The sequence below is a fragment of the Mirounga leonina genome, unplaced genomic scaffold (genome assembly GCF_011800145.1).
Source record: "Mirounga leonina isolate KUSES-001 unplaced genomic scaffold, KU_Mleo_1.0 Mir_97, whole genome shotgun sequence".
NCBI lineage: Eukaryota > Metazoa > Chordata > Mammalia > Carnivora > Phocidae > Mirounga > Mirounga leonina.
This window is the reverse complement of record NW_023270889.1, coordinates 5100679-5124827: the sequence shown is the minus strand read 5'-3', so window position 1 is coordinate 5124827 and position 24149 is coordinate 5100679. Positions and strand designations below refer to the sequence as shown.

The 24149-nt window shown below is 36.5% G+C and overlaps 1 pseudogene; it reads left to right on the top strand.

Annotated features, from left to right (window-relative positions):
- Positions 1–12557: 12557 nt before the first annotated feature.
- On the top strand, positions 12558–13517 carry LOC118006493 (annotated as a pseudogene).
- The last annotated feature ends 10632 nt before the right edge of the window (positions 13518–24149 follow it).

Genomic DNA, 24149 nt, shown 5'->3' with positions numbered 1-24149 from the left:
TAAAGTAGATGACTACATCCTGGGTGTGAATATAGGTAAGTTGGTTTGATTGTTAAGTCGATTCAACTTCAATATATTAAATCCAAGAGGATGATTAAAATGTCCTAAATGGAACTAAACATTATACCTATCTCTAACCTATCAGAAAGAAAACAAAAATCTCAAAAAGACTGAGACAAATCATTTTGGACGAATCATATTTTATATAACCTCATTGCCCTGAAGGATTCTATTATAGACTGAATGTGTCTCCCTAAAATTCATATGTTGAAGTCCTATCCCCCAATGTGATTTTATGAGGAAGTGGGTTTTTGGGAGGTGATTAGGTCATAAGGGCAGAGGCTTCATGAAAGGGATTAGTGCCTATAAAATAGACCACAGTGAGCTCCCTTGCCCCTTCTGCCCTATGAAGATACAGCTAGAATATGGCCATTTATGAACCAGAAAGCAGTTCCTCACCTAACATGAGATCTACTGGCGTCTTGATTTTGGACTTCCCAGTCCCCACAATGATGAGAAATAAATTTATGTTGTTTATTAGCCTCCTAGTCTATGGTATTCTATTATAGCAGCCTAAATAGACTAAGACAGGTTCTGAGTACTATTTGAGTATAAATAAGGAAAAGATCAGAGTACTTTCACATTTCCGATAGTGATAGCATAACAGATGTCATCCCTTTTTCATGTGCAAGGTCATGCACATAATTATGCTTGGGTATTAAAGAAATCTGCTGAAGGTGAAGTTGGAATCAAGTATTCACAATTTAAGACCACTAGAAAAAGAGATTTTGTTTTCAAGAGAAAGGATGTAGAAAAATTTCACCTGACTGGCCACCATAGGGAAGGTTTATCTGTTGCCTGGGTAATCTATTTCAGGGTTATCATATCAATCAAAATTTCATGGATAAGGAAAAGAACAAGCAGTGAAAAGCTAGCTATTTTGGTGCAGAAAAGAAGGAAATTTATATGATTTGTTTTTCTATTCTAAGAACTGATTTATGGTCTTATAAAAGAGTATGGGAGCTTTATTGCTTCCATTTCCCATCTTCTGCGCATTTGGGGTCAACTTCCAAGCAATGCCTACTGCAGAGCTTTTTACATTAGCTGATGTGCTGTTGACCACTATTGTACAAAATAGCAGAGTTGAACTGCTTAGCATGCTTCATAATAGCACATTTACTGTTCTCCAGCCATGACTTGGAGCTGCATCTTAAATTACTAGGAATCTGGACAAGCAGTAGACAGAAATCATTCACACTTCCTTGATTTGTTTTTGTTGTTGTTTGTTTTATTTTGTTTCAAGTTTTTATTTTAAATTCTAGTTAGTTAACATATAGAGTACTATTAGTTTCAGAGTAGAATTTAGCAAAATTCCTTGATTTGAAATTTTACTTGCATGACTAATTCTTTGTGTTTCTATTTCTTGTTTGATTGTTTACTAATTTATTAATAACTTACTTATTCATATAGTCATCCAACAAATATTTATGAAGGGACTGTTTTGTACCAACATTATGTGCTAGGTTTTAAAGACCCAATGAAGATAGCATCTTTTAGTAGCTTCCACAAGTAGCTTCCACTTCAGAGAGGAGCAGAGAAATGTGCAGCTACCAAGCCACATAGAAAGGGCTAGACTGCAGGCAGCACAAGGGTTATACTGAGAAATTAACTCAATTTAGACTAGGGAACTCAAGAAAGTCTTTCCAGAGGAGGTGAAGATAACCCCAAACAAGTTAGGAGGAATGGTGGGGAAGGAGTGTGAGAGGTGGGAGAGAAGCAAATTGGAGAGGGGGAGAATAGTTAGGAGGCTGCTGTGGTAATCTAGAAGAGAAATGAGGAATGACTGAACTGGAAAAGGGAATGGAAAGGTAAGGTTCCATTCACAGGTCCTTGGTGACTGGGACATGGAATGGGAACAGTGACAAGCAGGTTAGGGAGGAGCAAGGTGACTCTTAGGTTGCCATGCAGAACATGACTCCAAATCCATTTGACTCATTCATTTTTGCTTCCAAAACTGGCTCCAAGGATGTTGAGCTCTGTCATGGCTTCACATTCCTTAGAGAGCCCTAATAAGAATGAATTAAAATAATTCAGTTCTACAAGCTGACCCAGTTCCATATCTGTCTTTATAAAAGTCCCAGGAAGATGGATCACATACAGAACACAATGGTAGTGAAGCTAAGTAGATGGTGAAACTAAGTTATTTTTAAAATTGTCTTCAGCTAATTATAAAAAATCTGGGGGAAGAATGTATTTCCTTGCTTTGAAGATCAGAATTTCTATTGGAAAAAAATATGGTTGATCTACTGACTTGCATAACATTAAAATCCTCATCAGAGTTTTTCTATCTGGGTTTACCTAAAACTCCAGGTATAAAGAATACCATAACATGTGACCCTCCCCTAAGGAGACTGCAGTTTTCACTGAGAAAAATAAAGGGTTAAAGAATTACCAACAACTGACAGACCATCTAAGATCAGTACATCTCACTAGGGAATTTCTTGGTCTATTCTGAGCAGATTTTAATTCATGACTTGGTAAAATTCTTTTAATCCGTTTATCAAAGCAGAAGAATGAAAGATCACTGAATTTATTTTTAAACTATAGAGGAAGCCTCCCATATCCGTTATCTTATTTGAGTTTGCTTTTGCCTCCAAAATGGACATTAATATTATATTCTCACAGAAAACTACAGAGCATTATATTATAGCCAGAATGTAACAGAAGTATAATAGTTACATGGAAATGTAACTGAAGGGGTTGAAGACACAGTCACAGGATGTATGTGATGATAAGGTGAAGTTAGCAAAAATAACAGCAGCAGAGAAAATTCAAATATACCTTTAAATGTGTACTTATATTATGACATCTTTTTGTTGGATAACTAACAACTGACTCCCATCCAATTGTGCTTGAGGTGGTTTACTTGTAGTAACTTCCTGAAGTCGTAAAGCAAGACCATGGTGATGATGGGAACAGATTGTTCTAAGTCCCACAAAAAGATTCTGCCCACTAAACTATCATTAACATTGCTTTGAAAAGTGATATGTAAGAGTTTGACGTCACTAGGTTTCCTGCATTGCTAGTTATTTTGTTACATATTCTCTCATCTTTTACATAAGTTTTCCTATCAAAAAGACTTTTAGTATATCTATATTGATTTAATGCCATATATTTTATCCTTAATATTTGTTTATTGATAAACCAAGAAGAAAAATATTTAAACACGTAGTTTTGAGGATTGTATAAGCTCAACACATTTATTTTCACAAGTGGAGAAACTGACATCCAGAAAGATGTTAGATCCAAAATCATACTGCTAATAAGAGAGCTCTCTGCCACGAGGATATAGGACTCCTGGAATCCAGACCCACACTTTTTCCATCATCACTCCTGTTCTTCCCCTTTATTTGATATAAAAAGCCTATTTCCTGTAGCTCTGATAAAACATTACCAGCTATATGTTGCTTTGAAACTAGAGTTTTTGTTTCGTTTGGCCTTTGCATTGTTTTTAATGACCCCCAAATGCTCAGGGCCAGATTGGCTTCATGGGCATTTCTTTCTTATTGTTAGTGCACCTATATTCCACGAAGAAAGGTGTAAATGTCTATGTAACCCTGTTCTCTAGCAAAGTCCCACATTTTCCCCTTGTTTCTGTTTTGTCGGTCTGTAATATAGTGGTCCATCCCTGCAATGTGGTGGACCATCATCAAAAGGCTAAAGAGAAGGTCAAAGGTGAGCAAATCCAAAGGAGTCCATATTAAAGGTAATGTGCACACATCTTAACTGGCATTCAAGGTTCTTAATAACCTATTCCTACTGGGCCTATCCAGGTTTGCCTTCTGTTAGATATAAGGGACTCTCTGCTCCTATTGGAACAAATATTTTCAGTATTTTCTCTGGTCAGTTAGTATATACTTTTCAGTAGTGTGCTTCCACCCCTGCTTCATCCATTATGGTTACAACCATGAATATCCTTACTCATTTCATTTCACACTTGAATCCAGCAATTTATACATGGTCTCACCTTGTCTATATGCTTCCCTGACTCACTCATCCGCGTTTATTTCTTCTAACTCTGCAATTCTTAACCACTTTTTTTCTTAGCACTGCACTCTGAGACTTAGAACATTTTATATCTGATACTCAACTTTGTTTACAACTAGTTTCTAAAGTCTTTGAAAACAGGCTTGTGCTTGTGTGTTATTTGATTTCTCCTTAGGTAGAGCTGTGGTGTTAGGACTATTCAGATATGGCTCTTCCCCTTTTGGGCACTTGGTAGGATTATACTTCCTCGATCCCTTTAAAGTCAGGCACAACCTTATGACGTCCTTTGGAAAACAGAATGTGAGAGAAGCGATGTATGTCACTTCTCGGTGTAAGTTTTAAGAGCCAGTGTATGGTTCACCTTATTCCCAACCCCTGCCATGATATCATGGCAGCAGATATGAAAATAGAATCTCCATCAGCTTGGACCCTTGAATGGCTATGATGGTAGAGTTTACTGTTGATCTATGATGAAAATGTACTCTGAGTGAGAAATAAATAGTCCTTTTAACATGGCACTAAGATTTGGGCATTCTTTGTTTCTGCAGCATAACCTATGACATCCTATCTGATTAAGCATCCTAGGTAAGTGTCATACCTATAGTGGATATCCAATAAATAGTTATGCTGTGGGAGCACCTGGCTGGTGTAGTCGGTTGGGCCTCCAGCCCTTGATTTTGGCTCAAGTCTGATCTCGGGGTTGTGAGATCAAGCCCCACATATGGCTCCACGCTCAGCGAGGAGTCTGCTTGAGTTTCTCTCTCCCTCTCCCTCTTCCCCTCCCGACTGTTCTCTCTCTTTAATATAAATAAATCTAAAAAAAAATATTTGTGCTGTGAAGAATGAAAAGAATCAAACTAGACAGCCAACTAGACACTGTAACTTGTAATTAATTTTGGAAAATTCCAGTGACAACCAGTAAGCATAACCAGGGATACCAATGAGAAAGTAAAAACAGTGAAAAGGAGATTTTTGTACTGACATAAAAAATAAAGCTTAACAAATTCCTTTAACTCTGATTGACCTCAGAAGTACTGACAAAGTCCGGAACAGCCTGAAGTTGCAAATATTTGATGTCTCAATTCCTGGAATATTCATTTCTAAGGCCAGTTAGGAAATGGAGAGGAGGTAAGAAAAGAAAAAGAAAGGAAAATCTGGAAAAATGGATGTTTTATAGAGTTGGCTGACTGTGTGAGTGAATGAACTGAACGGGGATTAAAAAAATTATTATTTTGAGCGCATGTGAGACATGCTTACCCATTATACATGTATGTATTATATGCATTTAATACCTATACATGTTATATGCAGAAACATGACAGAAAGCAAAAGAGGCAAGTTGGCATGTGTTTTATGAAAATTATTGCTTTCAGAAAGATGGCTGAACAAAAAAAAGTAAGATTTCAGTTATTCAGACAATTCATCCCAAACCTGTAAGTAGCACCATTATGACAAGTTTTGCCTTACTTGCAGGCATCTACAATTTACATGTTTTTTTCAAATAAGCTGTGTGTGCTTGTATAAGTGTAAATCATGGCAAGGTCCTTAAAAATAACAAAAAACACTGCAATATCCTTTCAGTTCTCTGCGTTTCCATTATATAATTCACACAGTTTTATTCCAAAACTATTGGTTGCCAACTTATTCTGTACAAAGTAGTGTTCTAAAGCAATCCTTAAAATTTAATGTGCATAATAATTAGGAGGGAATTCTTGTTAAAATGCAAATTCAGGGGCCCCAGGGTTTTGAGTTCAAGTCCCATATTGGGCTCCACACGGGGTGTGGAGCCTACTTAAAAAACAAACAAATAAAACAAAACAAATAAATAAAATGCAGATTCATAACCAATGGACTAAGATTCTGCATTTCTAACAAATATCAAAGTGATATCAGTGAAACTGGTAGGGACCACCCTTAAACCCAAAGCAAAGCTTTGAGTAGCAAGGTTTTAAGTAAAGCCTCTCAGGTCACCATTGGTGGCCATTGGTTTGAGAGGTCAGAGCTCACTGGAGACAGTAGCCACTACCTGAGTGCCCCATCAGAAGAACCTCAAAGGGAGGCACCACATGGTCATCTCATGTCCAGCAGTCATGAATTTGTCCCAACTCATTGAGCCTAGCCAAAGAGAAAATCTATTTGAACAGTTAGCTAAGCGCTCTTCTCTGCTCATCGTGAATATGGGACTTACTGAGCTGATGAATATGTGTTCCTGATATCCATGGAGAAAAATGGGCAGCTTCCCATTAAGGAAGAGGAAGCAAAGAAACCCAATGAGGACTCCACAGGAATAGAGCACCAAGTGGCACATTGAGTGCTGTCCTCACATATGGAAGATTCTTAAGCTCATTTGCAGCAGATACGCTCTTGCCACAGTAACCTGGTTAGCTGAATGATGACTGCTTCAAAGATATATATATATATTCTGCAAATTAGAGCTTTTTTGTTATTCTGAAACTGAAAAGTTTGAACATTCCCATTATAACAAGATATTACAACATTATGTTTATTGATGAAAATAAGAACAATCTGACAGCTACTATAAATATATTTCTTTTGTACAAATTTTTTATCTTTTTTTTTTCTAAAAAAGTTACTCATGATGCTATTAAGAATTTGAAAATATCGGGGTGCCTGGGTGGCTAATTGGGGCACCTGGGTGGTTAAGTCATTAAGCATCTGCCTTCAGCTCAGGTATGATCCCAGGGTCCTGGGATTGAGCCCCACATCGGGCTCCCTGCTTGGCGGGAAGCCTGCTTCTCCCTCTCCCACTCCCCCTGCTTGTGTTCCTGCTCTTGCTATCTCTCTGTCAAATAAATAAATAAAATCTTAAAAAAAAAAATTGAAAATATCATCATTAAAAACTCATCAGACATTATGCTCTTATTTTAAGCACAAAGCTTAATAGAAGATAGTATATTCATAAATGCCAGATCATATTTCATATTACAATTTTGTAAAGGTTTTATTTAAAAATGTTATACAAGTTTAATATTTAATGTGATCCCTAGTATTTGTATCCTATTTGTCTTATTATAATTATATACTGAATATAATATTTTTTGTTAAGCCCTATATCAAGATGCTAAATCTCCTTCAATTTACACAAATTATTTTTTATTTTATTTTTTATTATTTCCATGTGTCCTACAATGTCAAAAGATTGGAAAGCAACGTTATTGGAGCTAGAGCAGTGAATGAGACAAAGTCCCTGTTTTCTTAAAGCTTTCATTCGTATGGAAGGAAAAGAAAATAAATGCTTAAACAAGAAAAATATCAGTGAGTTATAACTGTTACAAAGAAATATATAATAGGTTGTTTTATTAGGCAGTAATGGGGTGGCTTCTTTCAGCGTGTGATCATAAAGATCTCTGCTAGGAGGTGACACTTAAAGTGGGATCTGAAGGCTAGAGAGAAGACAGCCATATGATGATCAAGGGGATGGGTATTAGGGCAGAGGGAATAATCAGTTTCAAGACCCTGGGAAAATAACTTGGCTTGTCAAAGGAAAAGAAAGGTCAATGTGGTTGCAACATTGTAGGCAAAAAGGAAGCAGAAGAGATGAACTTGGGAATATCTGCAGGGTCACACTATGTGAGGGCCACAGCAAGGAACTTATTCTGAGCATGACAAGAAACTATTGAAGGCTTTTATTGGGGATGTGGCAGCATAGAGCTGGTGTTAAATGCATGGCCTCTGGAGTTGACCAGCCTGGGTGCAGATCCAAGCTCTGCTATTTCCCAGCTATGTGATATGGGTAATTTGTTTTACTTCTCTGTGCCTCAGTTTCCTCATTATAAAACATAGGTGACAATCTCAATAAAGTATGTAGGTTTATTGTGAGAATTAAGTTGAGTTATTATTTGTAGAGATGATAATAGCATAATATACTGTAAATATTAAATTGTGTTTTGTCAGATAGTCATTATCTTGAATTTTTAAATAGCCTTCCCTAATCCAACCCTATATTTGAGATTTTCCAGGAGCCAAGCCTGTATTTTTCAATGAAACTCTCTAATCCTATAACTGAATACTTATAAACTTTGATTCTATTTTGCCTTGCCATTGGCTCCTCTCTGTATAAAAATATCTTTGCAAGAAATTAAATTTTAATAACTTTTTGAAAACAATGTGAATAGGGAAATAATTTATATCCTTTTCTAAATTATATCCCTTTCTAAAAATATGTTAACTTTCTAGGATTTCACCATCATTGGTAAAGATTTTTGCATGGACTTTCATTTTGGATCCAAATGAATATGGTAAATATTAAATCATCACTTAACATTTTTTTTCTGCATCAAAATAAGTTACTTTTGAAGAAAAACATCTTGCTTATTCACAGCTGCTTATATAGTCATATAAATGGAGTAGAGGTAAATTATATACTAAGTTTAGCCTTGGTTAGAGATTCTGATTGTACTTAGACAAGAATATAGGAAAAGAGGTAGAATGAACAGGATGAGAATTCAGGAGCCTGTGTTCTATTCTTAGCTGTTAAAATAAGATATATCTCACAAAGTTTCAGAATCATGGTTGGCTTCAGTTTTTCATCTGTAAACCAAGAAACTAGAATAACATTATCATCCCTACTTTACAGAGGAGTAATTTGAGGCAAGATAAGTTTAAGTAATCTTCCCAATGTCACACAGCTATTAAATATAGAAAGGGAGGGTCTTGCTTTCATTTTTAGAAGGATTCTGTTTGATAAACTGATGCTGCTGTCTATTTTACATTTCTCATTTTTCTCCAGTATTATACAATTTTCAGTGAAGAAGTTTTCAGTAAGGCATTACATTTATGAAAATTTATGAAATTTAGGAAATTTCTCACATGAAATACACCTATGAATTTACCCTAGCAGTTTCTTGATTTAAACAAACAAAAACATTTTAAAAGTTATAAAATCACTCTCCTGTTGAAAGGAGAGAGCATAAGCAAGCTATAAAAAGCCTTCTAAATTTTTCTAGAAGTAGTAGAGTTCTGCAGAGGTACAGTTTATTTATTATTATTATTTTTAAAGATTTTATTTATTTATTTGACACAGAGAGACACAGTGAGAGAGGGAACACAAGCAGGGGGAGTGGGAGAGGGAGAAGCAGGCGTCCTGCTGAGCGGGGAGCCCGATGCGAGGCTCGATCCCAGGACCCTGGGACCATGACCCGAGCGGAAGGCAGACGCCAAACGACTGAGCCACCCAGGCGCCCCTGCAGAGGTACAGTTTAAATAGTATTGGAAACATGTAAAAAAGTAATGCTGGAAACATGTAGGTTAAATTTCACTTTATATATGTGGGAATTGATGTATGATAGGAAGAAGCAGTTTCAGCGAAACGTAATTTGAGTTTTTAACCACAATTGATGGTTGAAACAAAGTACAAAGGAATCCACTTATCTTCCTTGAATATATAAGAAATTCTAGCTTAAGGCTATATTTATATCAGAACAATGATCTAAGCTTAGTGCATTGGTGTAAATTTAGTTTCCAGCTAAAGGTTAACTTCTGATATGATAGGAACAAACAAGCACAGACTTCTTTCTTTTCACTTGACCGAGTCTGGGTTGTACCTTATAGTGATGGTGGTAGTGTGTGTGCCAGTGGGTGGGGATGGGAGTGGAAGAAGTTAGTCATCAAGAGTGCAGACCCTCAGCTGTGTAGGTAGTGCCCTCTGCTGGTCACTAATCATGTGAGTCAAGACTCTCTTTGGAAAAGGAAGTTGAAAAAAAAAAAAAATTATCCTTATTGCCCTAAAATAAGCATTCAATTCTAGACTGGGTATTAAATTTATTTTTCTAAGTCTCAATTATAATATTAAAGGAATCAGGGGTCTTTTATTTGTAATACCTAAGTCAGTTTATCACATGATTTTGACTATGGCTAACATGAAGATTTATAGCATAATTTTAAAAATTTGGTATGTGGAAATACAACTTTCTAAAAAATAATTTTTTGAATAGCAGAAAATATAATGATGCATTTCCTTTAAATATCCACTTCTCATGGGGATGTTTAAAAATTTTAAATTGTTATTCTACTCATATTAAATGCTTATAATAATTTACTTTAAACACACAGTTTGCATATACCTCTACTGGGGGAAAAAAATCTGGTTTTCCACATATGTTACTGTAAGTCTTACATGGGAACAAAGCAAAGGTCAAGGAAACTAAACCGAGATTGGTTGAGTAAGGCTTATCATAGTATGGAGAAGAGATTCTTCAGTGCCTCCTGCCTCAGTCAGAACCAGTCTGGGCACTGGACCAGTATTGAGGTGGTAGGTGAGTAACAAGTAGCTCAAACTGTGGGGTTCAGGTAATAGTTCTAATGAATCTGATATCTATACCTGGAATCCACTCTTTTGAATTGCTCTGATTTCCTCTTAAGGAAACCAGGGGCAAGGCTTCTGAACTCCAGTTTTTTACAGAGGATAGTTGATAAGAATGTTCTCCCTTTACTTATTATAGGTCCAAATCATGTGTAACGTAGATATCTTTCATTAAAGACCAGACAGCAGGATAATCCATCCTGGCCCTGCACCACTTGAGGAAAGTATTACCTTTTATTGCCTTTAGAGTAATCATAGAAGTTAACATTGATCATAATGCATATATTGAAGCTAGAAAAGGAGAGAGCAAGGATTAGTCACTCACAGTGCCTTACGAATGACAGATCTTAGTGAATATTGTCCATTTCTCCAGTGTGCATACATAACCACTATTTCACTGTTAAAGAGACTTCCAGTCACACACTGGAGGGGAAAAAAAGCCAGAGCAATGTCAAGTAGAATAATTAGAGAGAAACAGCACACTAGACTCTGTTCTGACCACAAGTCCCTGGATATGGCTGCCATTGACGTGAGTGAACGAGACTCATGCCAGGAGAAACAAAGTCGGGCTCAGAGAGATGCCTTAACACCAGTTAGCAGAGTAGTAGGGGAGTCCGTCATTCATTCAGTCAACATTTTCCTTCACTTAGAGTGTAAAATCGGAATTAGATAGTGTTGATTTTTTTTTTTTTAAGAAAGCATTGAACAAGGAGAAGCTGTGATTTCCATCCCCCTAAAACCAGGGATACGACAGGGGTCTAGCTACATACTGTGTGGTACAAATGTGTGTGTAAATATATTTGGGAGTATGGTGACAAACACATGCATAGCAGAAACACATAAGCTCATGAGCAATGTGTCCTTCAGAAAATCTTTGGGCTTCATTTTCTTTTCTGTAAAAAGAAGGGATTTAGGCTAGTTAAATGTAATGTTTCTTATAGGTCTAAAATTCTATGAGTCTGTATATTCAGCCAGTTTTACTTGCATATAAAAATGTTTTGGAAGAAAGATTGAGAAATTTTGGAACTGGCAGAATGATGAAAATCCGCGAAATCTCCCTCAAGGAAGTTTAATGAGGAAATGGGTCTTGTTTGTGTAGATGCTTATCTAAATTTGGCACCTAATATGTGAGTTATCTTCTGATAACTGAGAGAAATGTTTTCCTTAAATTATTTTTTTTTCTGAGTTGGAAAAGCCTTACATAGAATTTTGAAAGAGAGAAGCTGGGTTTGAGAGGATTGGGGTGGGTATGACTAGTAAGGGAAATCACAAGGTTTAGAATTTTAGAGTGGGAAGGTCAATTGAGATTAATGAATGCAGTTTTCAACCCAAGCACAAATCCTGTCCTGAAAGTTTGTTTTGTTTTGTTTTTTACATTTTTTAATTTTATTATGTTATGTTAATCACCATACATTACATCATTAGTTTTTGATGTAGTGTTCCATGATTCATCGTTTGCATATAACACCCAGTGCTCCATTCAATAGGTGCCCTCTTTAATACCCATCACCAGGCTAACCCCTCCCCCCACCCCCTCCCCTCTAGAACCCTCAGTTTGTTTCTCAGAGCCCATCGTCTCTCATGGTTCGTCTCCCCCTCCGATTTCCCCCCCTTCATTTTTCCCTTCCTGCTATCTTCTTCTTTTTTTTTTTTTTTAACATATAATGTATTATTTGTTTCAGAGGTACAGGTCTGTGATTGTCCTAAAGAGTTTTAATAAGTTTTAGGGGCAGTACATGCACAAAGATATTAAGTATTTGAACATGAGTCAGAGTTAGCCAGATAAATAAACGTGAAAAAGAAACTCTAGAGGGAACACCATGACCAAAGGTGAAAGGATATAAAAAAATCATGGGGGTGAGGAGACATTACAGGCATCTCCCTATTATGAAAGCATTAATTGTGAGATAGGGAATAGTGGCAAATGTTACTGGAAAAATAGTATTTGTGTCATGTTTTGTGTTGAGCCAGGAATCTCAGGATTTATCCCATTACTAGCAAGGGTTTTAAACAAACTAGTTTTAAACAAACAAGCTAGCTTAAACACACTAGATTTACATTTTCGGTAGAGCAACCCAGGTACGACATGGAGAATGTATTTGAAGGGGGCAGGACTAGAAGCAGGCTCTTTCGTAGAGCTCATTCGAGCTGGGATCTAGGGTGGAGTCGAAGTGATGGGGGGAGGGAGGAAATCAGGAGCAGAAATTTTTGGAAAAGCAAATCGGCAATTTTGTTTAATTGCTTGCTTTTCCGAAATAGTAGACAAGAGGCGGAAGTGGAGCTGCCGCCGCCGCCGCCGCCGCCTGAGGAGGGGGCTGGGGAGGGACGCGGTCACCGCGCTGCCGGCTTCGCTCACACGCGTCTCTGCGCCCTGTTGCCCTCCCCCCGGGAACGACCGCGGGTAAAAGTGAGCTGGTACGGCGAGCCATGGCTGCGGCCTCGGAACAGGGGCACGAACTCTCCAGTGGGGAGGCAAATCTGCTCTCCGTCGCCTACAAGGACGTGGGGGGCGCCCGCCGCTCGTCGTGGCGCGTCACCCCCAGCACTGAGCAGAAAACCGGGCGGACGGAGGAGCAGCAGCGGCTGGGCAGAGAGCGCCGGCGGAAGACAGAGGCCGAGCGGCAGGTATCCGCAATGATGTCCGGGAGCTGTTGGACAAACATCTTGTTCCCAGCGCTACACAACCAGAAAGCAAGGTGTTCTGCTTGAGAAGGAAAGGAGATCATTTTAGGTATCTCTCGGAGGTGGCATCTGGAGGTAGTAAACAAAGCACTGTGTCGAACTCCCAGCAGGCTTCCCAGGAAGCATTTGAAATGAGTAAGAAAGAAATGCAGCCTGCACACCCAGTTCGACGTGGCCTGGCCCTGAATTTCTCAGTCTTCTGCTATGAGATTCTAAATTCTCCTGAAAAGGCTTGCAGCCTGGCAAAACCGGCCTTTGATGAAGCAATTGCTGAATTGGATACACTGAATGCAGAGTCTTACAAAGACAGCACCCTGATCATGCAGTTGCTTAGGGACCGTCTCACACTGAGATGAAAGAGATGCTGGGGAGGGAGAGAACTAATGTCTGTTGTGCTTCGTGATCTGTTCAATGTCACTCTGTACCCTCCACATATATCCCTTTGTGCGATTAAAAAAAAAAAAGAGTCGGACGTCGACTTTCAATTTTTCACAGCCTCAGCCTAGCAAAATGGTCCATGGGATAAACAGCTGGTGTTTGTATCTAAAACTCAGCTTGGTCACATAAATGCCACGGCATTCTGAAATTTTGATTTTGATTGACATTGATAGGATTACTGTGTGTTGAATTTTTTTTAAACTGAACACTGTGATTATGGGGTTTTGTAACTTAGCAGAACTCTTACTGGTAGAAAAACTAGACCTGAATTATGTGTAACTTTTTGGAAAGTTTAATCTGATATCAAACTAGTCACTGAAATAACAGTTCCACGGTAAAGTTGTACAGAAAGTTATAGAGATTATATTGGGACGTGGAGTGAGACACCTGTCCTGTGACATTCAAGTGTGACAGTAACTCACAGTAGTTCTGCCTGTTTTTTGGGGATTACAGACACTTGGCCAGTTTGGGCTGTTGCCACTCGAAAGCTCATGACTGCAGATGTCCACAGTGTCTTCCTCTGAGTAAACTCGAAGCCTGAAATGGAAACTCTTTGTGGCAGTTAATTGGATTTTGACACCATGAAAAGGTCCAGTGTTCCTAGAACATGTGACTGACACCCCTTTCCCACAGCCATCTGACTGATTTGCAACTTGTGCTCCAGTAGTGGAATCTGTTTTCCTTGTAACCAGGACCTGAAGAAGAAAAAAGCCGTGTATCTCATGAATGGCCTTCTCTGTTTCCTGGGTAATACCTTTAAGAGTCATGTTCTGCAGAGATTGCCTTTCACTTAAGAAGTACTCAGTCTTTGGGTGCTTCCTAGCTTGGGGCTTTTAAAATTTTGAAATCAAACATTCTTCCCACTGTCCTTTTTGACTGACTGTTGACTTTGGTTTTTCTTTTCCCTCCTTAAGTTTCTGTCCTGTTTCCTTACATTTTTTTCTTTTTGAATTCTGTCGTTGTCTTCTGTTCTTTGTTTAATACTGTTTGGGCAGGGTGGGGGCCTGAAGGGGGTGAGCAAAGATGGCGAGCACTTTGGTCAGCAGACCTCGCTTCAGGGAGTTGAGAAGAGCTTCCAGCACACAGCTCTGGCTTCCTCCGGTTCTCAGCACGCTTGTTGCTCTTCAGTCAGACCGAGATTGAATCAAAAAAGTGTTTTTAAATACCCATGATTTCTCCCTGTGTTGCAGCCAGCCCTGATAACGCTTGTTAGTACCTGTCACCAGGTCTCCCAAGTGTGCTCCTCCAGCCAAGTTCACAGACCTGTTTGAACAAGACCCTATAATGCAGGGAAGTTGCATGAACACCGCAGTGGGGAGAGTCCAGAATAGCCAGTCCTACCAGTCTCACAGTACCCCCTCTCCCTTGAACATTCCACGTAGCTGTAGTGTCCACCTGTTTGTCCATCTGCTGAAATGAGAAAAGAAACATTCATGCACTGATTTAAAACCAAAAAAAAAGAAAAAAGAAAAAAATCCCTCCCCCCTTTCTAGCTGAACAAAAACGTGCAGTTAAACGTGCACTACTGCTTGAAAATGCAGTAGTGAATGTGGAACGAGCCTGTCTGTATATCTGGTAGCTCTTTCTTGCTTCCGTTTTTCCTTACCAGTATTCTGCCTCACGTTTGCTTCTGTGACGGTCAAGCACTCCTGTGGTTGTGAAAATAGTATAGCCAAAAAAAAAAAAAGAAAAAGAAAAATCCCCAGTTATTGATGTACTAGATTTGTGTATGTCTTTTAAACAGTTCTAGTTTCCACCTTAACACGGAATAATCAGGAAAAGTGTGAAAATTCAAAAGTGAAATAAAAAATTTTATCAGTTGCCTGTGGAAAAAAAAATTGTAGAGAAGACCTATGGATTTTTGGTTTGGTAACCGTTAACATAGGAGGAAAAAAAGGGTGGTAGATGAAGGGAGGAATATGGTAAGTAAGCACATGGCCTTGGGCATATTGAATTTGGGTTGCATGTGGGATATCCATGTAAGTCTAATTAATGCCATGTTTAAGACGGGGGGGACAGAGACAGAAGAAAATGATACTACCATCAAAGACTGAACAGTGCCTAAACATAGGGTTTGAATTATTTGATTAAGATTGAGTTTAGATGAGTTCATGAAAAGATCAAATTATAGGTAAAACATACAACTTTTATTTTTCAGTGCATCTGAATTTTTTGAGCAACTTAATTGCTCCCACTACTTAGTAAAAACCTTTAGCACCTTGTAAATATTCAAGTAATGGTGACTATAATTATTATTAGTTAGAATTTAACATCACCTTGGCATTGGGGAAAATCCCAAGATTGGGATGTAAAAATTCTTGTTTCTTCCAAAATCAGAGTCCATAAAACTCCATGTGTGAACTATGCAATTAAATCATGTTCTTGTGATTAAGTGTCTGATAGAGTGAGAAAGAGATGAATAGAGCTGGGTTAAGAATAGAGGACATTTCTGAAACAGACGGACTTGGTTGGTTTTGAAGGTCTGGAAAGGCAGGTGGGGACAGATTGAAAAAGGACTCATGTGAAGCCAACGAATATGGACTTGATCTTGTAGGCATCGACTATTTAAACATGAGGAGACTTGCTTGAACAGATATGATTTTGATGATGGCATCTGTGTGAAGACACACTGAAGGATGGAGAGGTTATAGTCACAGAGCTTAGGGACTAAAGCAGTGGGAATGGAACAGGAACATGATGGAGAAAACCTAGAACCAATGTTGTCTGACCCAGTGTAGTGGTGGGTGGAAGACATTTGTGTACAATACTCTGAGGTTTCTAGCTTGATGTAAAATAATTGCTTCATGGTGAATGTTCACTTTCTTCAAACTTTGCTGTGAAATGTTTCATCTATTTTTTTTTTTACAAGGTAAAGTGTAAATGATCGGCACTTTTGATCTTTGGGTTTCCCATTACTAGATAACTAAAGGCAAATCATATCATTGTTCTCACTGATTTTCAGAGGGAATATTAATCCTAAACTAAATATCATTCTTCTTAGTATAAGATATTTATTATTGCTTTTTTCATCATCCTTGTTTCCATTAACATCACTGGTCGCCCTTTCGGTTGTAATGCTTACATTTATTAATATTTGTTTAATACAGGTATATTTAGAAGTGGCTCTGGGTTAAAGTTAGCCATATTGGAACAAAAAGAGTTCAAAAAAACCATACTCTATGAAGTGATTGTCTGGAAATGCTATGAGGGTGCATGATATTTTCTTTTAGTCACTGATTCTTTTTCATTTTATAATCTAGATTTAGATCTAGATGCTATTAACTTAGTTAGGCTTACATGGTAGTGTTTCTCATTGTTTTAAGCCCAGGTGGCACTAAGATATATACATTTCATACAAACATACATACACTTCACATTGTGAATTAGGACCCAGTAATTTCCTTCACCTTCCGGAATTCCCAAACAGCCTGACAAATAGTCTTGTTCTAATTTTTATATAGCCTTTAAACAGAGTTTCATTTTAAATTGGGGTTAAATGCTCTTCTGGCACAAATTTTCTTTTGTAATGCAGATTTATTTCCTAGAGCAGCAGTTCTCAAGCTTTTTGGCTCCAGACCTCTTTATATGTTTTACATTTTTGCAGTGTACATCTTAAGTGTTTGGGTAATAAACTGGATTTTCATATCTGCTTCTGCATTCAATCTGTTGCAATATGTGTTTCATTGAAGTACAAGGGAAAAATCTGGCTTTACACAGACATGTAGTTGACAAAGAGTGATGCATTTTAACAGACTTTTCAGATAACTGTATATGCTTTCATACAACACCAAAACTTGACAAGTAGTTTCTCGAAGGTTGGTTACAATGTAGAATCTGAATATGTAGCGCTATACCTTCTATATTCTGTTACATTAAAATCTATTGGTTTATCTTGCATTTTGAGGGGCGCCTGGGTGGCTCAGCCGGTTAAGCGTCTGCCTTCCGCTCAGGTCGTGATCCCAGGGCCCTGGCATGGAGCCCCGCGTCAGGCTTCCTGCTCAGTGGGGAGCCTACTTCTCTCTCTCCCTCTGCTCTTCCCCCTGCTTGTGCTCTCTCACTCTCTCTATCAAATAAATAAATAAAAAATCTTTTATCTTGCATTTTGAGTGGATCTTTCATCCATGAAGTTTAAGTCGCATAATGCATTGGTTATTTGGAAAATATTGTTCACTGAGTTATGAAGATGTACCAAACGTGGACACATTTCATGATTCAATGTCATTGTCATGTGGCCTCTGGAAAACTCCACTGTACACTTGCGTGACAGGGTGTGAGAAAAGGGTAAATAATATGTTGACGATGATAAGAGAACCCCTGTAAGGGCTTGGGGACCCTGAAGTGTTTGTGGACCACACTTGGAGGACTAATATTCTGGGACAATCGGCTTCCTTTTATAAAGAAAATGAAACTGTTGGCAAAGTTGTATGTCTAGCTCATCTATATTCTCTTTTCTCTTTGCATTTACTAAGAAAATGAAAATAAGAGGTGTCAGTAGGTTTAGGAAGCCTAGTAGAACATGTCTCTGACATCTTGGGTTCCATTCCTCATAATCAAATAACTCATGATTTTTATATGAAGGACTCATTTCACATAGATTAGACACAGCAAGCCCAACATCTATTAGTATTCATGTATTCTAATAATATATGAGACAGCTACTGCATAAAAAATATTTTTCATGAAGAATGTGGGAAATACAGAGAATTCAATATGTTATGCTGAGAATAAACAGGAAAGAACTAGAATAAAATGTGTGATTATGTCTTTTTAAGATCTTTTAGTGCTTAGATACAATGGGTGTGAATATAGTTAAATTCCATTTTCCTTTTCCATGGAGACTAAATATGAGCTCCATGTTGAATAGGGTATGAAAAGTTTCCATTGTCTAATATCTTATTTAATGGTTAGATAAGCATAGAGTATTTGAGAATTATCAGATGGCATCTAATATCAAATAATTTAATCATTCCAGGAAACTAGCTCATTCTTATGGTCTTTTATTGACTAACTTATATGCAAATATTGAATGATATTTAACAGCATACATACATGCATAGGAACTAAAGTATTAAATGATATTTTTTTCCCTCTGAAGGACAACAACAGGTATGAAGTTTGCCTGATTTTTGGTTTACTGTTCTGAAGACAAGAGACATATATTCACTACTAAGAAAGCAAATTTATCAAACTGGAGAGAAAAATATCCTTTTCAGATTGGTCTTATTTAAAGCAAGTCTTCATTTCTTGAGTAGTCATCTAGAAAACATTATATTTCAAGCTGCATAGATCTTTGTAAAAGAAGTTTTGAAAGTAATTTAATATAGTTTTTTCAGACTTGGATTTTATGGACAATAAAATGTAATTTAATACAAAAGAAAAAGATCTGATTTTATCTCCAACTCCTTATTTTGCTAAGACATTAAAAACTAACAAACAAGATGCAAGCAAACTATTAATATGTACTTATTTAGAACCCTAGTTATCATGGTCTGGGGAAACATATGTTATAAAATAACAGTTAAGAGAAGGTTGGAGAGTGATTCTGGACAGTAGCATTAATACTACTGGTGAGATTACAGACTAGTCTCAAATATGACCAACAATTTATGAACTTGTTAAAACTGATATTTTTAGATATTTTATCATTAGCTTATTAATATGATTTCACTGATTTCATTGGTGATAGACTCCAGGCTGAATCTTTAACCTCCTGCACATAGACTTCATCTTCTTTTCCCTTCCCTCACCTTCATCATACAACAATACCAATAAAACATGAAACAATCAAATGGCTATTCTTTATATATAAAACACTATAAAAGTGATTTGACACTACGTGAATCACTGGTAGTGTCTTCTTATCATGGCATCAATATATACATATATATTAGAGCATAGATCTATATGTGGATTCTAAGGAAATTATCTGTATATTTTGCATTTAGATTACACTATCAAAAGAGAATTATGTCAATGAGCAAAGTAGATTTAGGAAAAATAATGGAATTCATAGAGTAGTTATGTATCGAACAAACACATCTTCACACTTGAACTTAGCCACAAGGCTGAGAAGCGATGAACAAACACATCTTTAAAAAAATGTTTCTATCAGCCTGAAATCTAGGCAGGGATTTGTGTCTGTATACAAAATAGAGAAGTTTTGAATTGGTTTCCCCAATATCTGTAGGCAAACATTTATAGGACTTATTCTTTCTATGAAGGAAATTCAGTAGTATTTAGTGATTCAACTAAACAAAGACTGATATATAAGTCTTTTTTCTGCTGAGTACCTCTACTCTACCCCCTTGTCACATAATTTTTAAATCATTGACTCTTCACTGATTAATTCCTTGGAAAAGGTGTCAATCTTCCATCTCTTGTTTTCCAAATCTATATAATTCTTCATCTTATTATGAATTATTCTACAGGTAATGCAGTTTTAAGTTATCCCCAATAAAACTCAGGTATCAAACACATAATTTCATGTGCAGAACAATGTTTAACAAAATAGCTTTGTCTGAAGAACAATTATGAGGCAGTGGACTCTGACAACATTGGCAAAACTTTTAAGTTCAATAACAATAAAAAGTTTGAATAAAAAGTGAGGGAAAGGACACTAACACACTGAATGGTTTAACTTCCTGGGTCATAGTGAATAAGGTAATGCTAAGTTTTTTTCTGTTGTACTACAAATAGATCTTGTATATTTTTCTTTTTTTTTTAATGAATTACTCAAGAAGTTACATTTACTTAGTGCTAGTGAATATCTTTTGTCTAAGACACATACCATGTTTGGTTCATTTAAGATTGTCATGTTCCAGTTAGACAGTTTCCCTCATCTTCTTCTCCCTGGCCATCTATTCTTCTTTCCAAGGTGTTTACCAATGTCGTAAGAGGCAATTATTTAGAATTTCTTGTCTATGTTTTGCTTCCTGGTTAAATTTGTTACTCCTAAAGCATAGTGTACATCCTCAAACGTGAATAGAGTTAGTCAAACTACCTTGAAATGGGGGCAGCAAAGGCTTTTATGTTTATTTGTGAGAGCTGATTAGGGCAACTCTTTTCCCATCTTCCAAACACTTTTTCATCTTTGTTTCTGCTCACATTCATTCCTAACTTTAACTCCTCTTTTGTTTTCTCACTTTTCTGTGAGCCTTCCTTCCTGTGAGCACAAAGGTTCTCATTTCTGTATTTATTTATTGTGGTCAAGTAGTAGCTTTTTAATTAATAAAATTAATTTATTATTAATACCTTAATTATTTATTAATTATTCTATTTATTAATATGTTATGTATTAATATATCCATTAATTCAAAGAAATGACTATTAATTGAATACATGTTATGTTGTAAGTATAAGATATAGTGGTGGAAAGACAGATATGGTCCTTGCCCCTACACTGCTTCTGAATCAGACAGCTCAATATAACTATAAATTTTAGATTCCATGAGTGCGATGATGCGAATGCACATAGTACAAACATCTAACCCAGCCGAGGAAGATCCAAGAAAGCTTCCTATTAGAGATGATCACCAGCATAAGTCGATAGAAAAATAAATAGAAGTTATATATAAGTTTACAAGGCAAAAATGGGTCAGGAAAAACTAAGAGATGTTCTAAGTAGTTGGAACAACCTACGGGAAGGCTGTGAAATCAGAGAATATGGCAGGTTTGAAGAAGGAATTTGATAGAGTTGGGAATAAAGTTCATGAGGGAAGATCTTAAGAAAAATAGGTGAGGTAAAGCTAAGGCTAAGGTTAATTAATTAATTTGTTAGTATTTTTATTTTTATTTTTTACCACTTATAAATAGTTCGCCATTTTATTTATTTATTTATTTATTTATTTATTTATTTATTTATTTATTTATTTTTGTTTGTTTGCCATTTTAAAGAGATGTATCCTAAGGGCTAGGAGAAATCATTAGTTTTAAGCAGTAGACTGATAAAAGCTATTTAAGTTTTAGAAATAATAGTCAAAGCTGAAATGTGTGAAGTGATTGGAAGAGTCATTACCAGAAGTAAGATGATCAGACTATCAGAGGAGTCCAGGCAAAAAATGAATGGAAGCTGGAGTTAGGGCAGCGGAAAGGAGAGAAGAGGAAAGTAAGAGTAATATGTAAAGATTTAAGGAGTAGCTTCAATAAGGTAAGTGAATAAGAAAGAGGAAGAAGTCAAAGACAATAGCCAGATTTTTGTCTCAGGAAACTGAATGAATGGAAAATTTATTAACACTGATAGAGAACACTGAGAAAGCATATTTGGAGGGCATAGAAATGAATGAAAACAGATTTCAGAATCCTGAATTGTAGTTGCCAGTGTGACATGTTAGTGCAGCTAGTGGATCAGAATCTCAAGTGGTATCTCAGTGGTGAAGATATACATTTTCAAACCGCCAAAGCACTTGCCAACTGAAATATAGAGACTGGATGAGGTGAGGTGCCTCATGGTTTGTGGAGTAAGAGAAAAACAAGGAACAGAGCACCAAGGAACACCAATATTTAGTGGATATACAGAGGAAAAATAATAAAGATAATTTGGAAGAAACAAAACAAACGAAAAGATAATTTGGGATGGGTGGGACAGTCAAGAAGGAGGACGAAAGTCTCAGTGAAGGGAAGGAATAAATTGTTTCAAGATGGGTTAGGCCGGTGATGGGTGTTAAGGAGGGCACATACTGCATGGAGTACTGGGTGTTATACGCAAACAATGAATCATGGAACACTACATCAAAAACTAATGATGTAATGAATGGTGACTAACATAACATAATAAAAAATAAAAAATAAGAACATCTGTAAAAAAAACTAATGATGTAATGTATGGTGATTAACGTAACATAATAAAATTTTTAAAAATGTAAAAAAAAAAGAATAAAGGCATAGATAAAATCATATGTTGTAATAAAATAAGTAAAATTATTCCGAGAGTATATATCAGTTCTATTTTTCTTCCTTATGGAGAAAGCACTGTTAATGAAGTGCAGTAGTACTGTTCAGTTTCAGGAGTGTAGAAAGTATAAAATTCATGCAGAACCTAACACAATATTATCTAATCAATAGACATTTAGAATATTATTTCTACCAGCAGTGTATGAAAGTTCAGTTTTTTCTTTCTTTCTTTTCTTTTTTCTTTTAGATTTTATTTATTTATTAGAGAGAGAGAGCACACAAGCGGGGCAGTGGGGCAGAGGGAGAAGCTGACTCCCCACTGAGCAGGGAGCCTGATGCGGAGCTTGATCCCAGGACCCTGAGATCATGACCTGAGCTGAATGAAGATGTTTAATCGACTGAGCCACCCAGGTGCCCCAAGGGTTTCAGTTTTTTTCTTAACACTTGATATGGTCAGTCTCCAAGTTAAGCCATTCTTATAGATATCTAGTAGTAGCTCATGGTTTTAATTTGCGACTAATGATATTGGCTATCTTTTCACATGCATTTTTACCATCTTTATATTTTCTTTGGTGAAGTGTCTGAAGATTTCACCCATTTTACTTTTGGGTGCTTCTTATTATTGAATCTTGGGAGTTCTTTATATACTCAATATATAGGTTATTTATATGATATGAAAATATCTTCTTCTAGTCTGTGGGTTATCTTTTTACTTTCTTAATGTCTTTTGAAGAACTTTTAAATTTTAATGAAATGCAATTTATTATATTTTAAAACTGTACAGATTATTGTTTTGGTCATGTATCTAAGAAATATTTGCCTATCTTGTTAGTGATAATGTAAAATGGTACAATTACTTTGGAAAACTAATTTGGCAATGTCTTTAAAATTTAAACACATCTACCATATGCTCTAGCCATTCCAGTTCTAGGTGTTTACCTAAGAGAAATGAAAGTATATGTTTGCACAAAGACTTACACATAAATATTCATAACAACTTTATTTGTAATAATCAAAACTGGAAATAACCCAAATATCCATCAACAGTTGAATAAATAAATTGTGGCATATCCATGCTTTGGAATATTACCCACCAATAAAATATAACAAGTTATTTTAATACAACTTTAATATCCAACTGGATGGGGGGAGAATAATTACAAGAGGCATGAGGAAATTTGGGGGGATGCCTGAATATGTTTATTATCCTGATTGTGGTGATGTTTTCATGCATGTATTTTGGGTCAAAATTGTACATGTGCAGTTTATTGTTTGTTGATTAACCCCCAACAAGGTTGTAAATATTATTTCTACACTCCAACGTCACAAATATACCAACTCAAAAGAAAAAAAATCCTGCTTGTTCTTGTGATTTGATCAGATAATTTGCTTGAAATCATCAGGCATCATCAGTTTCATGGATTTGTTCAGTAGTTTTTCACTCAGAATGTGAGAACTCTGAGAACTGATAATGAAGCCTGGAGAATGTGGTAACAAGTTGCAAAATATGTCCCCTTTTGCCTTGAACTCTCACACACTAAGTTGGGATCACTGCGTTCAACAGAAAATACCTCTCCCTAGTTTCTAAATAAACTTCCAGGAAATGATATTAAATATATTTTTTTTGGTCTCTTTGTAAAGATCTGTTTTTCATGGATTTGGAAAATAGATTTTTTTTTACAATGTTTTGTTTTCTAATAAAATTTTCCCAGAAGCAGATGTCTTAGCAAAATTATATATTGGAAACACTGAAAAATGACTTCACATTTGC